The 23,260-nt window shown below is 48.2% G+C and overlaps 1 protein-coding gene across 3 annotated transcripts in view; it reads right to left on the bottom strand.

Annotated features, from left to right (window-relative positions):
• ttc29 (tetratricopeptide repeat domain 29) overlaps positions 1-1,310 on the bottom strand; it is a 714,732-nt gene extending 713,422 nt beyond the window's left edge. For 2 of the 3 annotated variants that reach the window (XM_070871546.1, XM_070871548.1), the window contains exon 1: positions 1,005-1,309. The gene's annotated coding sequence lies outside the window, so the exon portion shown is untranslated. Of the gene's footprint in view, positions 1-1,004 lie in introns of all 3 variants that reach the window. The other variant, XM_070871547.1, reaches the window with a different exon arrangement.
• Positions 1,311-23,260: the final 21,950 nt, after the last annotated feature.

Genomic DNA, 23,260 nt, shown 5'->3' with positions numbered 1-23,260 from the left:
CAACTCATTGGCAATCTTTGTTAAGGGTAAAGTAGAAGAAGTGGGCAAAAAAGCCAGGCAAAAATGAAGTGAAACAAAATTCAATAGCTCTGCAGGCAAGCAACAGAACAGGCCCCTCTGAAAAGGAAATGGTAATTCAAGATGTGATTGTGAGGAGTATGAATTCCTAGCCATTCTACTGCACCATCCCTCATGGATCAGCCTCACAGCATATCTGACCAGAAGTTGAAGCAAGTTTGGGGCCAAAGCTGACTGTTACTATCACTGACTGTTCAAGTCCTATGCTGAATAGTTGCTACAAGTGCCCTTGCAGCAGATGGTACAACTCTGCATTTGATTCCCTGAAGACCAAAATCCTAGAAGAATAAGTTTAGATAGATATGCAATCAATATTGCTGCTGACTGGCTCTTGCACCATCGTGCAACACCTCGTTCACTTACTCAGATAATTTCAGAGCTTAATTATGTCCCCTGCATTAAAAGGTATATTTATGCTGCTGCCAGACTGGTAGCTATAATATCAATACTAGTCATCTAGTACCTCGTTGATACTGCCTTGCTCAAATTGGAATTGTTTAGGATAAAGCTTTGCATGTGCATGCACAGAGATCCCCTCCCAACAGTTAAAATTTAAATTCGACAGTGCAGGTTGAAGCATCACTCTCTCCAGGTGACAGTTATGCTAGACATGTCAAAATTACCTCCTAAAATATTTTGGGATATGTCTAGCAGATTTCAGATGCTATGCTGTTGCACATGCAAATTTCTGTGTCATTTAAAAAGTAGAAAACCAGGCATTCATTACCTGTCTTCAGAGAAAGTAGTTTCTAATTGACTTCAAAAAATAGATTTTTTTTTAAAGCCAGTGTGACTTGTAATTTACTTGAAGATTGCCCGACCAATTGTCAATAATTGGTTTAAGGAATTAGGTGCATAAGCATTAGCCGCGATAATTAGTTAAGCAACTAAATATTTAAATACAAAGAAGGTAAAGTACAAGTTACCAAACACGGGACTAAGCAGGGCCGAGCGTTGAAATTGTTTGGCTGAAACCAAGTGTCCTACGCGTGATACGCCGGGCCGTCTCTCTGGAGACAAAAAAATTAACAAAACAAATAGAATTTAACGCAATTCTCGCCGGTTCGGGGCGGGAGAGAAGGGGGGGAAAAAGCGAACTGGGTCGGCAGATTGTGGGATGGAAGCAGAGATTTGATGAGATGAGCAAGCGCGCCTGCCGCTGGCTTCTCCGCTTCTTGTTGCTGTGAATCAACACGACCCACACCGTCTCCCTGACAACGGCCGCGCGAGCGTTCTCCAGACAAACGCGGGAATCAGGACACGCGAGCGGCCCCGCGTGGCCAGCAGCAGCTGGATGCTGAGGTGCGCTTGCAGCCCCGAGAGTCAGGCCCAACCTCAGAGGCAGTGCAGCTGTGACAATAGTTATAGATAATGTCGCCGAATAATTCCCAGTCTTTATTTTTGATTTCTTGCTATTTTACTCTGAGCCAATCAATAAAGCATGATGACAAAACGTTTACATAGGGATTTTTCCATTAAAAAATGTTGACCTAGAAAGCATCACTAAAAAAACATGTCACAGAAAGTAAAGGTAACAGGCTGGATTTGGGGCTTTTTGGATTTTGGGGCATTAAAGTTAGCGCCTGAAAATAGTTTGCGCATTGAACTGCAAGTTTTGCCGAAAAAGTTAGTTGGAGGGATGTTGTCATTAAGTCAGGCGTTGCACAACGAGCTTTGTGCGCCCGAACCAAAACTTGTATTGTTAAAGGAGGTGACCATTTTGCACATGTACAGTTTGTTTATTTATTTACTTTTGGGAGTTTTTTTCCTGGTCGCAAATACTATTGCAGGGCGTGGCAGCTTCCTGTGTGCATATAAACCGCCCCACTTCAGCCACTTCTGCAGAGATGGAGGAACATAGAATCATAGAAAATAGGTGCAGGAGTCGGCCATTCAGCCCTTCGAGCCTGCACCACCATTCAGTAAGATCATGGCTGATCATTCCCTCAGTACCCCTTTCCTGCTTTCTCTCCATACCCCTTGATCCCTTTGGCCGCAAGGGCCATATCTAACTCCCTCTTGAATATATCCAATGAACTGGCATCAACAACTCTCTGCGGTAGGGAATTCCACAGGTTAACAGCTCTCTGAGTGAAGAGGTTTCTCCTCATCTCAGTCCTAAATGGCCTACTCCTTATCCTAAAACTGTGTCCCCTGGTTCTGGATTGCCCAATCATCGAGAACATTCTTCCTGCATCTAACCTGTCCAGTCCCGTCAGAATCTTGTAAGTTTCTATGAGATCCCCTCTCATCCTTCTAAACTCCAGTTGATCCACTCTCTCCTCATATGTCAGTCCCGCCATCCCGGGAATCAGTCTGGTGAACCTTCGCTGCATTCCCTCAGATTAGGAGACCAAAACTGAATACAATATTCCAGATGAGGCCTCATCAAGGCCCTGTACAACTGCAGTAAGACCTCCCTGCTCCTATACTCAAATCCCCTAGCTATGAAGGCCAACATACCATTTGCCTTCTGCACCGCCTGCTGTACCTGCATGCCAACTTTCAATGACTGATGAACCAAGACACCCAAGTCTCGTTGCACCTCCTCTTCCTAATCTGTCACCATTCAGATAATATTCTGTCTGTGTGTTTTTTCCCCCAAAGTGGATAACCTCACATTTATCCACATTATACTGCATCTGCCATGCATTTGCCCACTCACCTAACCTGTCCATGTCACCATGCAGCCTTTTAGCGTCCTCCTCACAGCTCACACCGCCACCCAGCTTAGTGTCGTCTGCAAACTTGGAGATATTGCATTCGATTCCTTCATCTAAATCATTAATGTATATTGTAAAGAGCTGGGGTCCCAGCACTGAGCCCTGCGGTACTCCACTAGTCACTGCCTGCCATTCTGAAAAGGACCCGTTTATCCTGACTCTCTGCTTCCTGTCTGCCAACCAGTTCTCTATCCGCGTCAGTACATTACCCCCAATACCATGTGCTTTGATTTTGCACACCAACCTCTTGTGTGGGACCTTGTCAAAAGCCTTTTGAAAATCCAAATACACCACATCCACTGGTTCTCCCTTGTCCACTCTACTAGTTACATCCTCAAAAAATTCCAGAAGATTTGTCAAGCATGATTTCCCTTTCATAAATCCATGCTGACTTGGACCAATCCTGTCACTGCTTTCCAAATGTGCTGCAGTGGAGAGGAGGTGGTCCTCACTCCATCTTGCTGGGGAGCCAGACCACTCCCACCTGTTTTTAAGAGACTGGAGGGACATTGCTCATGAGGTGTCTGCTGCAGACATTGTACCCGGAACTGCCACACAGTATCGAAAAAAGTTCAACGACCTTAGCAGATTCGTCAGGGTGAGTACCATTTGCATTTATGTATGCCTCCTTTCCTTCTAACATGAATCTCACTGTGAAGTTTTTCATGCATATGGCCCCTCTCAACAGTCTATGTGGTTGTTTTCACAATGCATAAGAAAGATGAAGGCCGACTTCTGCACCCAATGGCTTCTAATGATCCATGCAAATAAACTCAATCACTACATCCTTCCTCACAATACACTCCCACTGCTGCTATGCCTTTCAGAAAGATCACCTACAGCCCCCATGTTACATCCCTCTAACCTCCTAACAATTCCTCATGAGGCACATGTAACATCCAAACAGATTGAACGGAAACCACTAGAACATTCACACAGTATCACCTATTGTACTATGATAGGCATATGTGCCGCAACAGCAGAGAAACCCTTTCTGAACCCTTCCTATTTTTCTCTTTGCAGTCGAAGCACACCCACAACAGGAGGGAGCAGCTGCATACAGGCGGGGAGGCCGCCCAAATTATTGCCACTCTAGGTGTCGAGGAACGGTGTCGGCCCTCAAAGGTGTACCAGCTCGGACAGTTGCCGGGGCGATGCTGAGCCCCCTTTGGATAGTAAAGGATTGTAAATGGATAGAGTGACTGAAGAGACTGCATTGAGACATATAATAAAGTGGCGGCGGGCCTTCAAATGAACATGTGCAATGCCATCTTCCTCCTCGTACCCTGCCACCTCCCCTGCTGCCAACCACACTTTGTTTGTTTTCAGCATGCAGATGGCCAGCCACAAGTGCAACATCCTTCAAGGGAGCCATCTATATCTGGCCTTGGGGGAGACGATGAGGGAAGGGATGAGAATATTCTGCTTGAGTCTCAGAGCCCACCACTTGTCCCGTCTGGCCTCACTACATCTGGGCATGACGGCAATTTCCCGGGGTTTGATGAGTCGGAGGCTCCAGTCGCCTTATGCAACGCAGTGTGAGACGGGAATCTTGCAGGCCAGCTCTCCAGAGGGTGAGTTGGCAAAGTCGGTCTGCTCAACGACAGGCAGACATGGAACTGGACTTGGTGGACATATCCAGGGAAATCACAGGAATGCAACATGAGCTTATGGATACATCGGGATGCATCCCAGAGAGCATTGACAAGCTTACTGCAACTGTTGCGGAAGCAGCGTCACAGATTGTCAGTGTGACTCGGGAGTCCAGCAAAGTCATCATTGCCCACACACACAGGCTGGTGGCCTTGAGAAGCGACAGTGGCATTCCAGAGTGCACAGCGCAGACTCGGGTGCATCGTAAGCACAAGCTACACTTCAGCTTGGTCAAGTGATGCAGTCGATGTATGTTACCATACTTTCTGCGCTCCCCACTGTCCAACGGGGAAGGGACGGTGCCGAAGCAGACCAGCCTTGTCAGAGAGTCAGTGGCTCCCAGGAAATGGAAGGTGCTCTCCTTCCTCCGGATGACAGAATTCCGGCTCCCACCACTGACTCACCAACCATGCACCATACACGCGTTGACACCCCAACCAGCAGTGATTGCTCCCACCGATGATGAGGCTCAGCAGTCTGCAGCCAAGCCTTCCAGGCCAAGACCTGGTCCAAGGCGTCCTCAGACGCCATTAGCACTGTCTGGCCCACCAACACTGCAGCACTACAGCAGCCTTGCTGTAGGCACTGAGGCCTCATTGAGGAGGAGCAGCAGGCATGGGATGGGATTGAAGGAAAGGGGGGGAGTAAAGTGTGGCTAAGAGCCATTAAGGGCTGACACGTTTGTGCTTATGGATGTATATAGAATTGTGAAAATTGAAAATAGTTGTGTGAGAACAATTGACTCATCTTGAATTGTCTTGCTTACATTTTGTTCACTGCAGGAAGCAGTTTTGTGTTTATTTACATTTTGTTGACTGCAGGAAGCAGTTTTGTGTTTATTTAGTTTAGTTTGGGGTTTTTTTGTAGCAGGGGGGAACATTGTTAATTATTCATGTTTATAAAAATGTTTGTTTGACCTTTGCCAATGGTGTTTTGTGTTTCATTGCAGAATTCAGTGTTGATTAGCCAGCATGGTGGCATAGAGTAGCGAGTCAACACTGCAAACCCACCTTCCCCATGCAAGTAAACTGATCAATGATGAGCTGCCAACATAAGGCTCTTGCTGCGGCCACATCTCCACGCTGCCTCCCTGTGGTTGTGGTGGCACTGCAATGGGTTGTTTGCCAGGCTCCACTTCCTCGTCCTCCTCCTCCTCCTGAGGTTGTCCTGCAATCCCCACTGGCAATGCCTGGCCTCTCTTGTTGGCAAATTGTGTAGCATGTGTAAGGGGGTGGTCTCTATGAAGGGGTCAGGTTCCCTTCTGACCGACTTGAGTGGTTTTGAATCGCTCCCACTCCCTTGGGTTCTAGACTCTGGATTTATTTGGGGGATGTGACAAAGTGCAAAGGACACTGGTTTGATGCAAAAGAACTTTGATTTTATTACAGTCAAGAAATTACAAACTTATAATTACTCTAATAAGAAAGTACAATGTTGAAACTTATTCAAACTTATTAAAGAACAATACCTTACACACTCAGGGGGATTACAATAGCTTATAATTACTCTAACAGAGAACAATACATCACAAATTCAAAGGGGGTTACAGTAGAATTACACCTCCCACCTCCCAATACCTAATTCTAGCTAGGTTGGACTCCAGGTCAGGCAGGGACTATGCTTACCAATCCTTTTGACAGTTAACGGTAGATTGCGGTTTCGGGGTTTGCTGGATGCAGTAGGGTCTGCTTGCCGTACCCTGAACGTCGGAGAGGACTTCTTGCTGCGCAATCTTTAGTTGGGTTGAGTCCGCTGATGCGGTAAGGCGCGTTTTGGATCTATGGGGTAAGTACCCAGTTTTTTTGGTTAGAAATAGGTTTCTACAGTCTTTTAGGTAATGCTTTACCCGTTGGCAGGTCAGGGTTAGATTGTAGAGTGGTAAACTTTTCGCTTCTTCGGTTTTTTTCCCGTTGGAGTTTTGCTCGAGTTTGGTCGATCGCGGCGGTTTTCCGTTGATACCCCATTAACTGTGCTCGGTTGCTGCTGCGATGGTGATGTTCTTCCTTCCTTCAGAACTTCGAGGCTGGAGAAGTTAGTTTACAACTGTCGCGTTGGTTTCTCTCCTTGTCGTGATGACACAAGCGTGGTCTCGGTTGTATAGCCAAGTGTGTCATCTGAGGTAGTAGCAACTTTGTAGCCACTTAGCAACATAACCTCTGTTGAAAACAGGGGCCAGTTATATGATTTCAGTGGTTCTAATCTTGCCGCCAAATCAGTTCAAAATCCTTTGTATAAATTTGGCGGGCTTGGCTCTTCTTTGTAATATTTTGGTGGGCTCGTTAAAAGTTGATATGTTTTGGGTGAGTTGATGTTCGAAAACTGTTTCCTGATGGAAATATACAAAATTCTATTAAAGTTCGTAGTTTCTTCCATCAGCACTTTAGAGTTCCAAAATTTTCGGTAGATCGTCCCAAATTAAATTTCCTTTCCAATGAGCCCAAACACTGGGGGGGTGTTCTTGTGAATTTTGCACCTCCTTCATATGTAGCACACGATAATGAATTCAGAGACCTGTTGAAGGGGGTACTGAAGGTTGCCTCCAGACATTGGAAGCGCTGCTTGAGCCCCCCAATTGTCTGTTCGATGATGTTTCGTGTGGCTACATGGCTCTCATTATAGTGCTGCTCGGATTTCTGTGGCTGGGTTCTGGAGAGGGGTCATGAGCCAGGTGGCCAGGCTGTATCCTTTGTCCCTGATCCGCCAGCCCAGCTGTACGTTTAGGGAGTGGTATCCCTTTCGGATCTCAGTATTGTGTAATGGTGCTCGCAAGGCGACGTGTGTGCAGTCAATGGCATCTTGAACCTTGGGGAAGCCTGCAAATTGTCCAAATCCTAGAGGCCTTTCATTCTGGCTGACCCTGCTCATTGGGAACTTTATGAAGTCCATTCTGCGAGTGTACAGTGCGAATATAGCAATGTGCAGCATGCTGAGAGATTCTGCATATGTCCCCTGCTGCTACTTGGAAGGAGCCGGAGGCATAGAAGACCATCACCACAGTCACCTTCACCTCGACAGCAGCACAGTCCTGTACTTCTTTTCGGAAGCGCAGCTTTTTAACGCACTGTGCCTCAGAGATCCGGAGGTATGTGTTATACCCATAATAAATGGTCAGACTGAGTACTGTGTGTAATGAGCAAGTGTGAATTTAGCTCCTTTGATTAAGGTTCCAGAATGCAAGTACCTCGTGAGTGGCCTGCTTATATACTGTGCTCCCAAGGGATGCTGGGATCCCTTGGGACTCCAACAGGTGGCCCTCTGGTGGTCAGGTGTGATGCAGGTTACAAGGGGTTAAATACATAACATCACTCCTCTGTGAAGTCAACAGTACAATTATTTACAAGGTGAGACAATCTGGGGCTTTGCGCTCCCTTGTCGATCATCTCGGTACAAATGCTGGTGTGGGTGGGTTGGTCAGTTCTTCATTGGGCTGTTGGGGAGCCAGCTTTGCTGGACTGCTGGGGATGATGAGTTCGGTTTCGTGGTCAACTGTGATGCCAGTTGCCACGTGTGTGTGTGTGTGTGTGTGTGTGTTGGAAGGTCAAAGTTGGTGGTGTCCTCTTCAGGTTGTTCGTAGCTGTTGGTGAACCGCAATTTGATTTGGCACAAGTGTTTTCTGTGCATTGCCCATTGGTCAGTTTGACCTGAAATACCCTACTCCCCTCTTTGGCTGTGACCGTGCCAGCGAGCCATTTGGGGCAATGTCCATAATTGGGCACAAACACAGGATCATTGATCTCAATATCGCGTGATAAATTTGCGCGGCATTGGTACACACTTTGTTGATGCCGCTTGTCCTCCATGTTGATGCCGCTTGTCGTCCACATGATCATGTCGATCAGGGTGGACCAGAGAGAGCCTTGTTTTAAGCGCCCTGTTGATGAGCAGCTCAGCTGGGGGAATCCCGGTGAGAAAGTGGGGTCTGGTGCGGTAGCTGAGCAGTACTCGGGACAACCGGGTCTGCCGGGAGCCTTCCGACACGCGTTTCAAGCTTTGCTTGATGGTCTGAACTGCCTGTTCTGCCTGACCGTTGGATGCGGGCTCGAATGGGGCAGATGTGACATGTTTGATCCTGTTGCGGATCATGAATTCTTTGAATTCAGCACTGGTGAAGCACGGACCATTGTTGCTGTCTAGGACATCGCGCAAGCCGTGCGTGGCAAACATAGCTCGTAGACTTTCAATGGTGGCCGTGGATGTGCTAACAGACATTATTGCACATTCAATCAACTTTGAGGAGGCATCCACAACAACCAAAACATTTTGCCTAGGAATGGGCCCGCATAGTCTACATGGATCCTCGACCATGGTTTGGATAGCCAGGACCACAAACTTAGCGGTGCCTCTCTGGGTGCATTGCTCAACTGAGGACAGGTGTTGCACTGGTGCACACATGACTCTAAATCTGAGTCGATGCCAAGCCACCACATGTGAGATCTGGTTATGGCTTTCGTCATTACGATGCCTGGATGGGTGTTGTGCAGCTCGCAACTAAATGTGTCTCTGCCTTTCTTGGGCAAGACTACGCGATTGCTCCACAAAAGAAAGTCCGCCTGCAAGGACAGCTCATCTTTGCGACTGTGGAACTGCTTAATCACTTCCTGGGACCACTGGGATACTGGACCTGCTCCCATGGAGGACACAGTTTTTTTTACCAAGGACAGTAAAGGATCCTGGCTGGTCCAGGTCCTAATCTGGCAGGCAGAAACGGGGGATTTCTCATTCTCAAATGCCTCCATGACCATGAGCAAGTCCACTGGTGGTGCCATTTCCACCCCGGTGGTGGGCAATGGTAGCTGACTGAGAGCATCTGCGCAGTTCTCTGTGTCCGGTCAGTGGCGGATTAAATAGCTGTATGCCGACAGCGTGAGCGCCCATCTTTGGATGGGGGCAGAAGTATTGGTATTAATCCCTTTGTTCTCCGAAAATAGCGATATGAGCGGCTTGTGGTCAGTTTCAAGCTCAAACTTGAGGCCAAATAAGTACTGGTGCATTTTTTTTACCCCGTAAAAGCACGCTAGAGCCTCCTTTTAAATCTTGCTGTAGGCCCTTTCGGCCTTGGATAAACTCCTGGATGCATACGCAACTGGTTGCAACATTCCCGATACATTAGCCTATTGTAACACATACCCGACCCCGTATGACGACGCATTGCAAGCTAACACCAATCATTTACATGGGTTGTACAGGACAAGCAGTTTGTTAGAACACAATAAGTTTCTGGCTTTCTTAAATGCAGCCTCTTGTGAATTCCCCCATACCCTGTTATCTCCCTTGCGCAGTAGGTGTTCTAGCAGGGTGCTTAACCCAGGTAGGAAATTACTGAAGTAGTTAAGGAGTCCCAGGAACGACCTCAGCTCCATCATGTTCTGTGGTGTCGGTGCGTTCTTGATGGCCTCCGTCTTGGCGTCAGTGGATCTGATGCCGTCTGCTGTGATTCTCCTTCCTAAGAATTCGACGTCCTGTGCCAGGAAAACACACTTTGAGCGTTTCAACCTGAGCCCCAAGCGATCCAATCAACTAAGAACCTACTTCAGATTCTTCAAGTGCTCCATGGTGTCCCGACCTGTAACCTGTATATCGTCCTGGAAGGCCACTGATCAAGGAACCGACTTTAGCAGGCTCTCCATGTTCTGCTGGAGGATCACCTCGGCCGACCGAATCCCGAACGGGCACCGGTTGTAGATAAACAGACCTTTGTGCAGGTGAGGCCTTTCGAAGACTCCTCCAGCTCCTGCGTCATGTAGGCCGAGGTCAGGTCCAGCTTGGCCAATGTTTTCCCTACAGCCAGGATCACGAATAGGTCATCTGCCTTGGGTAGCGGGTTCTGGTCCTGCAGCGAAAAACGGTTAATCGTTACTTTATAGTTTCTGAAAATTCTAACCGTACCGTCCTCCTTCAGTGCCGGAACAATGAGATTGACCCAGTCATTGAATTACACCGGCACAGTGATGCCTTCATGTTGCAGCCTGTCCAGCTCGATTTCCACTTTTTCACGCATCATGTATGGCGCAGATAGCAGTTAGCGGATTGTCATCACGGAGACATGGCTCCAGGGTGAACAAGGCTGGGAACTCAACACCCAGGGGTATTCGACATTTAGGAAGAATAGACAGAAAGGAAAAGGAGGTGGGGTGGCGTTGCTGGTTAAAGAGGAAATTAATGCAATAGTAAGGAAGATCATTAGCTTGGATGATGTGGAATCTGTATGGGTAGAGCTACGGAATACCAAAGGGCAGAAAACGCTAGTGGGAATTGTGTACAGACCACCAAACAGTAATAATGAGGACGGGGACAGCATCAAAGAAGAAATTAGGGATGCGTGCAATAAAGGTACAGCAGTTATCATGGGCGACTTTAATCTACATATTGACTGGGCTAACCAAACTGGTAGCAATGCGGTGGAGGAGGATTTCTTCGAGCGTATTAGGGATGATTTTCGAGACCAATATGTTGAGGAACCAACTAGAGGGCTGGCCATCCTAGACTGGGTGAAATGTAATGAGAAAGGACTAATTAACAATCTTGTTGTGCGAGACGCCTTGGGTAAGAGTAACCATAATATGGTAGAATTCTTTATTAAGATGGAGAGTGACACAGTTAATTCAGAGATTAGGGTCCTGAATTTGGGGAAAGGTAACTTCGAAGGTATGAGACGTGAATTGGCTAGAATAGACTGGCGAGTGATACTTAAAGGGTTGAGGGTGGATAATCAATGGGAAACATTTAAAGATCACATCGATGAACTTCAACAATTGTACATCCCTGTCTGGAGTAAAAATAAAACGGGGAAGATGGCTCAACCGTGGCTAACAAGGGAAATTAAGGATAGTGATGAATCCAAGGAAGAGGCATATAAATTGGCCAGAAAAAGCAGCAAACCTGAGGACTGGGAGAATTTTGTAATCCAGCAGAGGAGGACAAAGGGTTTAATTAGGAGAGGGAAAATAGAGTATGAGAGGAAGCTTGCTGGGAACATAAAAACTGACTGCAAAAGCTTCTATAGATATGTGAAGAGAAAAAGATGAGTGAAAACAAACGTAGGTCCCTTGCAGTCAGATTCAGATGAATTTATAATGGGGAACAAAGAAATGGCGGACCAGTTAAACAAATACTTTGGTTCTGTTTTCACGAAGCAAGACACAAATAACCTTCCGGAAATACTAGGGGACTGAGGGTGTCGTGAGAAGGAGGAACTGAAGGGATATCCTTATAAAGCGGGAAATTGTGTTAGGGAAATTGATGGGATTGAAGGCCGATAAATCCCCGGGGCCTGATAGTCTGCACCCCAGAGTACTTAAGGAAGTGGCCCTAGAAATAGTGGATGCATTGGTGATCATTTTCCAACAGTCTATCGACTCTGGATCAGTTGCTATGGATTGGAGGGTAGCTAATGTAACACCACTGTTTAAAAAAGGAGCGAGAGTGAAAATGGGTAATTATAGATCGGTTAGCCTGACATCAGTAGTGGGGAAAATGTTGGAATCAATTATTAAAGATGAAATATCAGCGCATTTGGAAAGCAGTGAAAGGATCGGTCCAAGTCAGCATGGATTTATGAAAGGGAAATCATGCTTGACAAATCTTCTGGAATTTTTTGAGAATGTAACTGGTAGAGCAGACAAGGGAGAACCAGTGGATGTGGTGTATTTGGACTTTTAAAAGGCTTTTGACAAGGTCCCACACAAGAGATTGGGGTGCAAAATCAAAGCACATAGTATTGGGGGTAATATACTGACATGGATAAAGACAGGAAGCAGAGAGTCAAGATGAACGGGTCCTTTTCAGAATGTCAGGCAGTGACTAGTGGAGTGCCGCAGGACTCAGTGCTGGGACCCCAGCTCTTTACAATATACATTAATGATTTGGATGAAGGAATTGAGTGTAATATCTCCAAGTTTGCAGATGACACTAAACTGGGTGGTGGTGTGAGCTGTGAGGAGGACGCTAAAAGGCTGCAGGATGACTTGGACAGGTTAGGTGAGTGGACAAATGCATGGCAGATGCAGTATAATGTGGATAAATGTGAGCTTATCCACTTTGGGAGCAAAAACACGAAGGCAGAATATTATCTGAATGGCAGCAGATTAGGAAAAGGGGAGGTGCAACGAGACCTGGGTGTCATGGTTCATCAGTCATTGAAAGTTGGCAAGCAGGTACAGCAGGCGGTGAAGAAGGCAAATGGTATGTTGGCCTTCATAGCTCGGGGATTTAAGTATAGGAGCAGGGAGGTCTTACTGCAGTTGTACAGGGCCTTGATGAGGCCTCACTTGGAATTTGTGTTCAGTTTTGGTCTCCTAATCTGAGGAAGGACGTTCTTGCTATTGAGGGAGTGCAGCGAAGGTTCACCAGACTGATTCCTGGGATGGCGGGACTAACATATGAGGAGAGACTGGATCAACTGGGCCTTTATACACTGGAGTTTAGAAGGATGAGAGGGGATCTCATAGAACCTTACAAGATTCTGACGGGACTGGACAGGTTAGATGCGGGAAGAATGTTCCCGATGATGGGGAATTCCAGAACCAGGGCCACAGTCTAAGGATAAGGGGTAGGCCATTTAGGATTGAGATGAGGAGAAACTTCTTCACTCAGAGAGTTGTTAACCTGTGGAATTCCCTAGCGCAGAGAGTTGTTGATGCCAGTTCATTGGATATATTCAAGAGGGATTTAGATATGGCCCTTACGGCTAAAGGGATCAAGGGGTATGGAGAGAAAGCAGGAAAGGGGTACTGAGGTGAATGATCAGCCATGATCTTATTGAATGGTGGTGCAGGCTCGAAGGGCCGAATGGCCTACTCCTGCAGCTATTTTCAGTGTTTCTATGTTACCGCCCGAGCCTTGTGGTGGATGGGTCACATGCCGGGAACCAAATGAATCTGCACTTTCAACCCCGAAAAGTTTCCAATGCCTGGCTTGAATAATGAAGGGAATTTGCTTAGAACCTGGGTACATGCTGTGTCGTCAACAGACGAAAGTGCTCGGATAGCGTCCCAGTTCTAGCGGATTTTCTCCAGCCAGCTTCTGCCAAGTAATGTGGGGGCATCCCCTGGCACAATCCACAGCGGGAGTTCGTGTACTGCTCCATCATAGGAGACTTTGACTTCAGCGCTGCCAATTACAAGGATTAGTTCCTTTGTGTAAGTCCTTAGTTTGGTGTAAATGAGGATGAGCTTGGGCCTATGTGCCCACAGCCTGTCGAAGGCCATTTTACTCATTATGGACCGGCTTGCCCCTGTGTCCAGCTCCATCGACACTGGAATACCATTCAGTTCAACTTTCAATATTATTGGTGGGCATTTCATCATGAACCTATGTACCCCGTAACCTCTGCCTCCTCTGTATGAGTTTCCAATTCCGTCTGTGGATCGATCGATCCTCATCGACAACATGGTGGTTTGTAGGGTTTGCAGGGTTTGGAGCTGTCCCATTGGAGGTGTCCCATTGTTCTGCAGCCATTGCACGCATAGTGCTTAAAGCGGCATTGATGGGGCCGATGATCACCTCTGCCACGCCAACTGCCTCGCATTAGCAGATAATGACAGATCCTGGGTCAATTGAGGTCGGGCCACAGCAGCCGACGTGTATGTTCTGCCTTCTACATTTCTGCTCAAATCCCACGTTACTTTATGCACAGTACTGGCTGAAACTTCTTTATTCTGCGAAATCTGCTTGGTGTTGTCGCTGGTGGACATAAATGCATGGGCTATTATTATGGCTTTACTCAGATTCGGAGCTTCTACAGTCAACAGTTTGCGAAGGATTGTCTCATGTCCGATGCCCAGTACAAAAAAGTCTCTGAGCATTTGTTCTAGGATTCCCTCAAACTCACAATGTCCTGTAAGGCGCCTTAGTTTGGCAACGTAACTCGCCACTTCCTGGCCCTCCAATCGTTGACACGTGTAGAACTAATATCACGCCATCAAAATGCTTTCTTTAGGATTTAGATGCACCCGGACCAGCGTACACAGTTCTTCATAGGATTTCTCTGTTGGTTTTGCCGGGGCCAGGAGATTCTTCATGAGGCCATAGGTTATTGCCCCACAGACAGTTAGGAGGATTGCCCTTCTTTTGGTCACGTTCTCATCCCCTTCCAGCTAGTTGGCCACGAAGTATTGATCGAGTCTCTCCCCGAAGGCCTCCCAATTATCTCCCTCTGAGAACTTCTCCAGGATGCCGACTGTTCTTTGCATTTTCGCGCGGTTGTTCGTTACCTCGTCGCCAATTGTTATACTCATAATAAATGGTCAGACGAAGTACTGTGTGTAATGAGCAAGTGTGACCTTAGCTCCTTTATTAAGGTTCCAGAGTGCAGGTACCTCGTGGGTGGCCTGCTTATATACTGTGCTCCCAAGGGATGCTGGGATCACTTGGGACTCCAACAGGTAGGCCCTCTGCTGGTCAGGTGTGATGCAGGTTACAAGGGGTTAAATACATAACAGTATGTGCGATGTTCCCTGTAAACCCGTGGGGGTTAGGGCCTCCTCCCCATACGTCTGTGACCTCTTCGAATCCGTGCCCCTCCATGACCAAGAACCCTTCTTCCAGCTTGAAGCCGCCTGCCAATAGCAACCAGCATGATACACTGGTGAACTAGTATTGCCATGCATTGAAGTCTCTCACTGACCTTGTAAGCAACGTGTCATGGCACACAAAAATACTATTTGCAACTCGGAGTCTCACACGGCGCTCTGCGCGCAATCGTAGCAATCACTGACAACTGCGATTATAAGATCCTCCAGCGTCCAGTTAAATATGCCGCCAGTAGTGCCTGCTGCACCCTGGAACCACCGGTTTTTTTTTCAGGGGTTTCCTGGGGCGGTTGTTAAATGAGGCATGAGGCCAAAAGTTCCATTCGGGGTGCTAGTGCGGCCTTGCACGACAATTGACGTCATAATCACACTGAAAATGGAGGACGGGGCAAGTTTTTGTGCTGGCGCAAACCAATAGCCAAATTTTCCGGCCGAGTGCTAAATCCTGGACACCCGGCATCACACTTGGCATCACGCCCAGAAACAGCATTTAACATCGCGTCAGGGCACTAAACAATGCGCAAGTTAGCAGAAAATCCAACATATACAGGAAGTGCATGCTTTTTTGATATTTGGGGTTGACTAGCAAAACGACCATGTTTGTGCCTATTGTACCATGACAGCAGCAAGAGAGCCACTTACCCTGGTCAGCGAGAGCGGATGCAAAGATAGAAAAGTACAATCTAAAATTGCTACAGCTAATGAAAGGGGTGCAAAATTCACAAGACCCCCCCCCCCCCCCACAGTGTTTGGGCTTATTCAAAAGGAAATTTAATTTGGGACTATCTACCAAAAAGTTTGGAACCCTAAAGTGCTTATGGAAGAAACTACAATCTTTAATAGAATTTTGAACGTTTACAAGATAAATTTAAGGCTGTGGGCGGGCCTAAAATGACTAACAGGAGACAACCTGATTACGTGAAACTGCCTGGGTGTGAGGACTAAGGTAACCTGTCTGGAGAAATGGGTATTCGAGAATCCTTCTCCACAAGAGACATTAGCATTACAAAATGGCCCAGAGATAGTTACTGGAAAACCATTTCAGCATATACATCACAAAGAGGCCCAAGCCAGCCTGTATGCAAAAAACTAAGCACAAAAGGACATTGCAATTGCCAAACTAATATTTCCATCAGGAAACAGTTTTCGAACATCAGCCCACCTGAGACATAATAACTTTAATGAGCCTGCCAAAATATTACAAAGAAGAATCAAACCCGCTAAATTCAAACAAAGGATTCTGAACAGATTTGGTGCCAAGAATAGAACAACCGACCACAACCAACGTGGTATCAACGAAAAACTACCGCGATCGACCAAACTCGAAACAAAACTCCAACGGGGAAAACCCGAAGAAGCGAAAAGTTTCCACTCTACAATCTAACCCTGACCTACCAACGGGTAAAACATTACCTAAAAGACTGTAGAAACCTATTTCTAACCCAAAAAACTGGGTACTTACCCCATAGCTCCAAAACACGCCTTATCGCATCAGCGGACTCAACCCAACTGAAGATTGCGCAGCAAGAAGTCTTCTCCGACGTTCGGGGTACGGCAAGCAGACCCTACTGCATCCAGCGAACCCCGAAATTGCGATCTACCGTGAACTGTCAAAAGGATTGGTAAGCATAGCCCCTGCCTGCCTTGATGTCCAACCTAGCTAGAATTAGGTATTGGGAGATGGGAGGTGTAATTCTACTGTAACCCCCTTTGAATATGTGATGTATTGTTCTCTATTAGAGTCATTATAAGCTATTGTAACCTCCTCTGAGTGTGTAAGGTACTGTTCTTTAATAAGTTTGAATAAATTTTGACATTGTACTTCCTTATTAGAGTAATTCTAAGTTTGTATTTGCTTGACTGTAATAAAATCAAAGTTCTTTTGCATCAAACCAGTGTCCTTTGCACTTTGTCACACCGCCCAAATAAATCCAGAGTCTAGAACCCAAGGGAGTGGGAGCGATTCGAACCGCTCAAGTTGGTCAGAAGGGAACCTGACCCCCTCATAGAGACCACCCCCACTTACAAAATGGCGACCGCGGCAGGACTCTGGTACAAGGGGTATTATATAGAGAGTGTTGGTTTGGGGCAAAGAACCAAAATGGAAGCGAGGATTTCCTCCTATGTGTATAAGAAGGTCAATGTAACTAAAGAATGGGTGCTTAGTCTATTGCGCGCTGAGCATCCAGCTGATGCTGCAGCCCAGTGGACAACAAGCAAAGATCACAAGGAAGCAGTAGAGAAGGAAATTTGGTTGGTCTGTCGACAGCGACAGGTCCAACTGCTAGACAGAATGAATGAAACATTTTGGCAGAGTTATGGGAATGCGCTGAGAACTACCAGGAAATGGTTATGTCAGAAGAAAGATTATCGGGAGAGCTCCGTTAGCTAAAACAGGAAAGGACCCAGATAATGGAAAGGTTTAAAAACAGTCAGGACAATTTTCAATGTCAGGTTACCGAGGCCAAAAGTAATGAAAAGTCACTGAGGGAGGAAAGCGTTTGTGTCACCCTACAAGTAAAAGAGCTCCAGGAAAGATTAAAAGATGTGCAAGCAGCGTATAAAGTAGCTAGCATTTATGGGTTTGAATCGGGAGACCACGGTCCCTGCCAGCAACAAATTAAAAGTTTAAACCTTGCTCTGAACAAAGCAAAAGGCATGGTATGCCTAGTAAGCCCGGGTATGCCCCAGGTAAACCTGAAAGAGAAGGAACTACCCGGCCACCATATGTGGTACCGGTGACTACACTGGTTCAGCAGCAGGAGGGGCAAATCAGTTGCAGGGCAGACAGGATAGTGAACCACCACCATCTGTGGCACCGAGTTTCAGCTCGGCTTGGCCGCAGGGAGGAGAGGGAGGCGAGCCAGAACAGGGAGAGCCAGAACCAGGGCCAATGTGCCCGGTCCAGCAACAGAGGTTTGGCCCGCCCACTCTTAACGGGGTCCAGGGCCCCTGGAAAGTCAGTTTGTGGTCCCCCACACTCCCAACCAGCTTAGGGCTATGATAAGCCACCTGGGAAAGCTAACTCCAAAGGGAGATCCCTCGGTTCACTTTGTGGAGGTGGAACAGACACGGGATATTAATGGTTGCGATGATGCAGAAATGGCAAAGATGCCTCTCCTATCCCTAGACAGCAAACTGTACCAGTCCCTCTCTACTGAGAGCAAAAGAGGACAGAAAACACTTGCTGCCGTCCAGAAAGACATTTTAGAAGCTATGGGCTGCAATGACGGGAGTCCCTTCTCTAGAGTAGAGAAAATGGTGCTGCTCACAGGAGAAACGCCACAGGCTTTCGCAGACCGACTGTGGCCAGTGTACAAAAGCGCCTGTAGTGGGGACATAGACAGAGATCACTTAAGCCCGTACAAATTAGCGCACTGGCTCCGAAGCCTAGTAGCTAACAGTTCACCCAGAATAAGAACCAAGGTTGAGGCCTGGTTCGACCCAAGAGATCCCCAAGCCACCGAACAGGGAGTACTTAGGCAACTGACCCTAGCTTATCGAAATGGCAGAGGGACAGAAGAGCACTCACAAAAGGAAAGGGTTCACAAAATCCGACCTAGCCAAGACAAGAGGGAATGGCACCACGAGCTGGGGCAACCCCTCCGATACAAAACGTACCTGCTTCGGGTGTGGAAATAGTGAACACTGGAGAAAGGATTGTAAAAATCCTTGGAAGAATAGCGCAGGAAAGAGTTCTCCAGCCCCGGCCAAAATGACCGAGATAGATAAGCCAGTCCCTCCCCACTCATTTGATACTTTTCTAATCGCACTCCGAGCCATGTTAGATGGCCCTGGGAAGGTAGCCACCGCCACCGGTACCGAAATCCCATCTGCCCCCTCCCAACCAAAACGGTGACTAGGACAGGCACATCCTGCCCATCTGTGTTCCCTCGAGTATGATGCGTGGGGAGTCCGACCATCCAGATGGAAGTGGAAAAGGTGAAAGGGACTTACCTGTTGGACACCGGTGCCTCAAGCATCCTTGTCTATGCAACTAACCTCGCCGTCTCACCTCTGTCTAACGGGGTCCCCTACAGCTTGGTGGGTTTCACAGGCACTGAACAGACTGGCTCATTCTCCGTTCCGCTCTCCATTCATTTAGGTACACTCCACACTAAGTGTACTTGTGTCCTGATGAAGTGGGAGCAGGAAGGGAGAGGGATCCTGGGGGCTGACTTCATCCTAGGCCACGGGATACTGGTGGATTTAAGAAACCACTGTCTTTGGGGGTCAGTCTGTATGGGACAGGAGAGTGAGGTGATGGTTATCCCGGGAAAACAGGGAAAAGGGACGGTGTGCACTATGAAACCAAAGGAGGGTTACGACCTTGAATCACTGGTCAGTAACACTCCGATAGAGTACCAAGAATATGTAAGGAAAACTCTTGCAGCTTTTGCCACTCACAAACATGACTGTGGGAGAATAATTGGGGTTGAGGTTAGCATAGATGGGGACCCCATGACCTGATCACAGAAACAGTACAACTTCCCCAGGGAGGCGGACGCAAACATGGAAACAGCCTTGGGTTCTCTGGTTAAACAGGGGCTATTGAGACCAATAGCTTCCCATGTGAACTCTCCATTGTGACCGGTTAAAAGCCGGACAACTCCTGGAGAGCCACGGTGGACTATCGAGTACTCAACCGTAACATCCCCGCCTGTGCACCCTCTATTGCTGCTGTCGCTGACCTCATTGGAAGTATCCCAGCCTCCGCGATCACCTTCACGGTGCTGGATATTTCCAACATGTTCTGGTCCATATCTTTAAGAAGGGAAGATCAGTACAAGTTTGCTTTTACCTTTAAAGGACAGCAATACACTTGGAACTGTCTTCCTCAGGGCCTCCACAACAGCTCCAGTATTTTCCATCAGTGTATGGCCACTATTTAAAGAACTTCAGCAGACCCCAGCAGCTCGTACAGTATGTGGATGACCTGCTGCTGTTCACCGATGAGGGGGAGGAGCATGGCCCACTGCTGGCTGAACTGCTGGAGCTGTTGAAAGAAGAAGGGTTTAAAGTAAACCCCAAGAAGGCACAGATCGGCCTTAAGGAAGTAAAATTCCTGGGACTGGCTGTGCGCGCTGGGGAAAGAGCCATTGCCAAAGCTAGAAGGGAAGCAGTGCCGAAGTTACCCACCCCCAACACAGTGACAGGAATAAGATCTTTTCTAGGGCTAACCGGGTACTGCAGAGATTTCATTGAGGATTATGCAGCCACCGCAGCCCCTCTGCTCCGACTCCTACACAAGGGAGAGGAGTGAGAATGGGACAAAGGTTGCGAGGCAGCATTTATCCAACTCAAGAAAGACCTGCAGACCGCGCCAGCTCTAGGGGCCACAGATGTGGGTAAAGAGTTTTTCCTGGAGGTAGCAGCCAGTGGGGACAGCCTGAGTGCAGTACTGCTCCAAGAGCAGTACGGCCGGCTGACACCAGTGGTCTACTCCTCCAGGATACTCACGGATGTGAAGAAGGGATACTCCAACTGTGAAAGGCACCTCTTAGCCACTCACTGGGCTGTGAAAAGATCACTGATCTTCACAAGGGGGTCCCCTATCACCCTCCTTACCCACCATACGCCCACCCAAATGCCCCTGGACGGGAAAATCAAGGACGGGACAGTGAGCAGTGCCCGCATTGCTCGCTGGACCCTGCTCCTCTCCTAAATGGCCCAAGGGTAATCGGTCTCTGCGAGCCATGACTCGCAGCCACATGATTTATCCAGGGACAGCCCACTGGTGTTCCGTAGAAGGGATATGGGAAATTAACATAGGGTTTCGGACTGGGTTACACCCAACAAGCCGAGAGATCTATATGGACGGTTCAAGCACGTTATCTGCAGGTGAACGACTCACAGGCTGCGGAGTTTATGATCCCGAGGCAGGCATTGCCCTGGCGATTAAACTCCCCAGTACTATGAGCGCCCAGCCGCTGAACTGTCTGCGGTGGTGTACTTAGTCACACACCCCGTAGAATTCCCTTCCCCATAAACGATTTGCTCGGACAGTATGTTCACATGCAATTCATGTACGGAGTACCTGGCTATCTGGTCTTGCCACGGATACACATCCGCAGACGGGAGACCCCTGGCAATTAAGCCCCTACTAGAAAAGATCATGAAAACCGTAGGGGAGGAAGGAATATCTACATACATAAGGTGAAGGCACATTCCACCACTGAACCCCGTAGCGAGGGAAACCAGCAGGCTGACATGTTGGCCAAGCAGGGTGCCCGCACAAGCAAGCTCTGGGATCCGTACAACCCTGTACCCATTGCAGCAGTCAGGGGCAGGATTGGGACGGCAGGAAAGGCAGGGATAGCTTTGCCCCAGGACATAGAATGGTTCAGACCTGAACATGCTAGCTAAAGGGGAAAGGATAGACGGCCCGTACGGCACCGCAGCAATTGCCATTAAAGAAGCATACTGTTCAGGGGGGAGCAATGGGTAGTACCGCAACAACACCGGAGGGAATTCCTCCAGCTGACCCACGAGGGTCCAGGAGCAGGACACCTCGGACCTGAGGCCAATGGCAACGAGTGGAACAGGCAGGGTGGTGGCCAGGACTCAGGGAAGATGTCCGCTAATTCTGTGCTAGCTGTCTGCTGTCAGCCAACAACCCCGCTCCCCAGAAAAGAAAGGTGTCTATGGGACATATCAGGAGGGTAGAGGGACCCTGGCAGTTGATCCAAATCAATTACATTGGGCCCCTACCCACTGCCCAGGGAGGTTACAAGTACTGCCTAGTATTGGTGGATGTATTCACCAAATGGGTGGAAGCCTTCCCATGCCGAACAGCCACTGCCCTGGGAACAACTTGGATCCTGGTCAGAGAAGTGTTCTCTTGATGGGGACTACCACAATACATGGAGTCCAACCAAGGGAGTCACTTCACCGGGCAGGTGATGCAGGAGACCCTTAAGGTACTCGGCATCAAAGGAAAATGGCATGTCGCCAACAACCCGCAGTCATCCAGGCCTGTGGAGCGTTTAAACTGCACCATCAAAGAAAGGCTACGCAAAAAGATAGGGGACTCACCCAAGGGGTGGGTAGAGGTCCTACCACTGGTCCTCATGGGGATCCGGGCCAGCCAGTCAAAGAGCACGGGGTACTCCCCGTACGAGGTCATGACCGGCAGAGCCATGCAAACCCCCACCCATGTGTTGGTGCCGGTACTCACGGAAGGTCAGCTTAGAGAAGTGAACCGGGACAGCTTTGTCAGGAATCTGTTTGAACACCTTAAACAGATTCACTGGCAGGCCACTGACAACATGGAAAAACAGCATTGGAGCAACCGACTGCTGCTAGAACCCCGCAAGCACCACGAATGGGAGATAGGGGACCAGGTTATGGTGAGGAACTACGCTAGAGTAGGGGTCTTTGAGGCACTGTACATGGGACTGTACCACATTGTCGACAAGGCAAGCCCCATGGTCTATGCCATAAAATTGCCCCGCTGAACAAAGTGGTTCCACATAAATCAGTGCAAACTTTTCAAGCCAGGGGCGTCAGCTAAACGTAAGGGACAGCCAAAAACTGTAAACCATATTAAAGGCAGGGACCCCCAACCAACAGCCCCCGACTGTGGAAATCCCACAGAGGACGTGGCAGACCCACAAACTGCACCTAGAGGGGCGCTGGACTGTGTTACTGGCGGAGCTGTCCCCCCCAATCATTTGGGACTCAGACACACCCCCAGCAGCCGGAGCCTTAAGAATGACTCCCTGCACACCATGGCCAAGGACACCTTGGTCACCAGCGCTCCAATTTGAATGGTTCAGCCCCGGGAAAGGGACCAGCCGCAAAAGGGCACCTAAGGTCAGAGACCAGCCCGCGAGCAGGGACACCCAGCGGGTAACCTCGGGCAACGAGGGACCCTCAGAAGAGATAGTGGTGGAACAGCCACCAAGTGGGAGTCCCCAGCCCGTAGCCCTCAATCAGGCAGAACCCCCAGGGGAAGAAACGAATCCCCAAAGGAGCGGTGTGCTGCAGCACCGGAGGGGACGTTCCCCCGATAGTGTGGGACTCAAACCCACCTCCGGTCAGGACACTCCGGGTCAGGCGGTGATGACCGACCTATTACTGACCTCACTGGATGCCCAGCGGAAGAAGAAGAAAGAAACAAGGCAGGAATTAACCTGGCCACCCGGAGATGGGTGGCAGATGTACATATATAGAACAATATGAATTTAAGTATGTTTAGTGAATAATTTAGATTAGTGTAAGATTTATCTGTGTAATGATAAGTATATATGTATTAGTTAATGGGGAAAGAAAAGA

This window comes from Pristiophorus japonicus, chromosome 2 (assembly GCF_044704955.1).
Source record: "Pristiophorus japonicus isolate sPriJap1 chromosome 2, sPriJap1.hap1, whole genome shotgun sequence".
In the NCBI taxonomy this organism is placed as follows: Eukaryota; Metazoa; Chordata; class Chondrichthyes; family Pristiophoridae; genus Pristiophorus; species Pristiophorus japonicus.
This window is presented reverse-complemented; position numbering and strand designations above follow the sequence as displayed.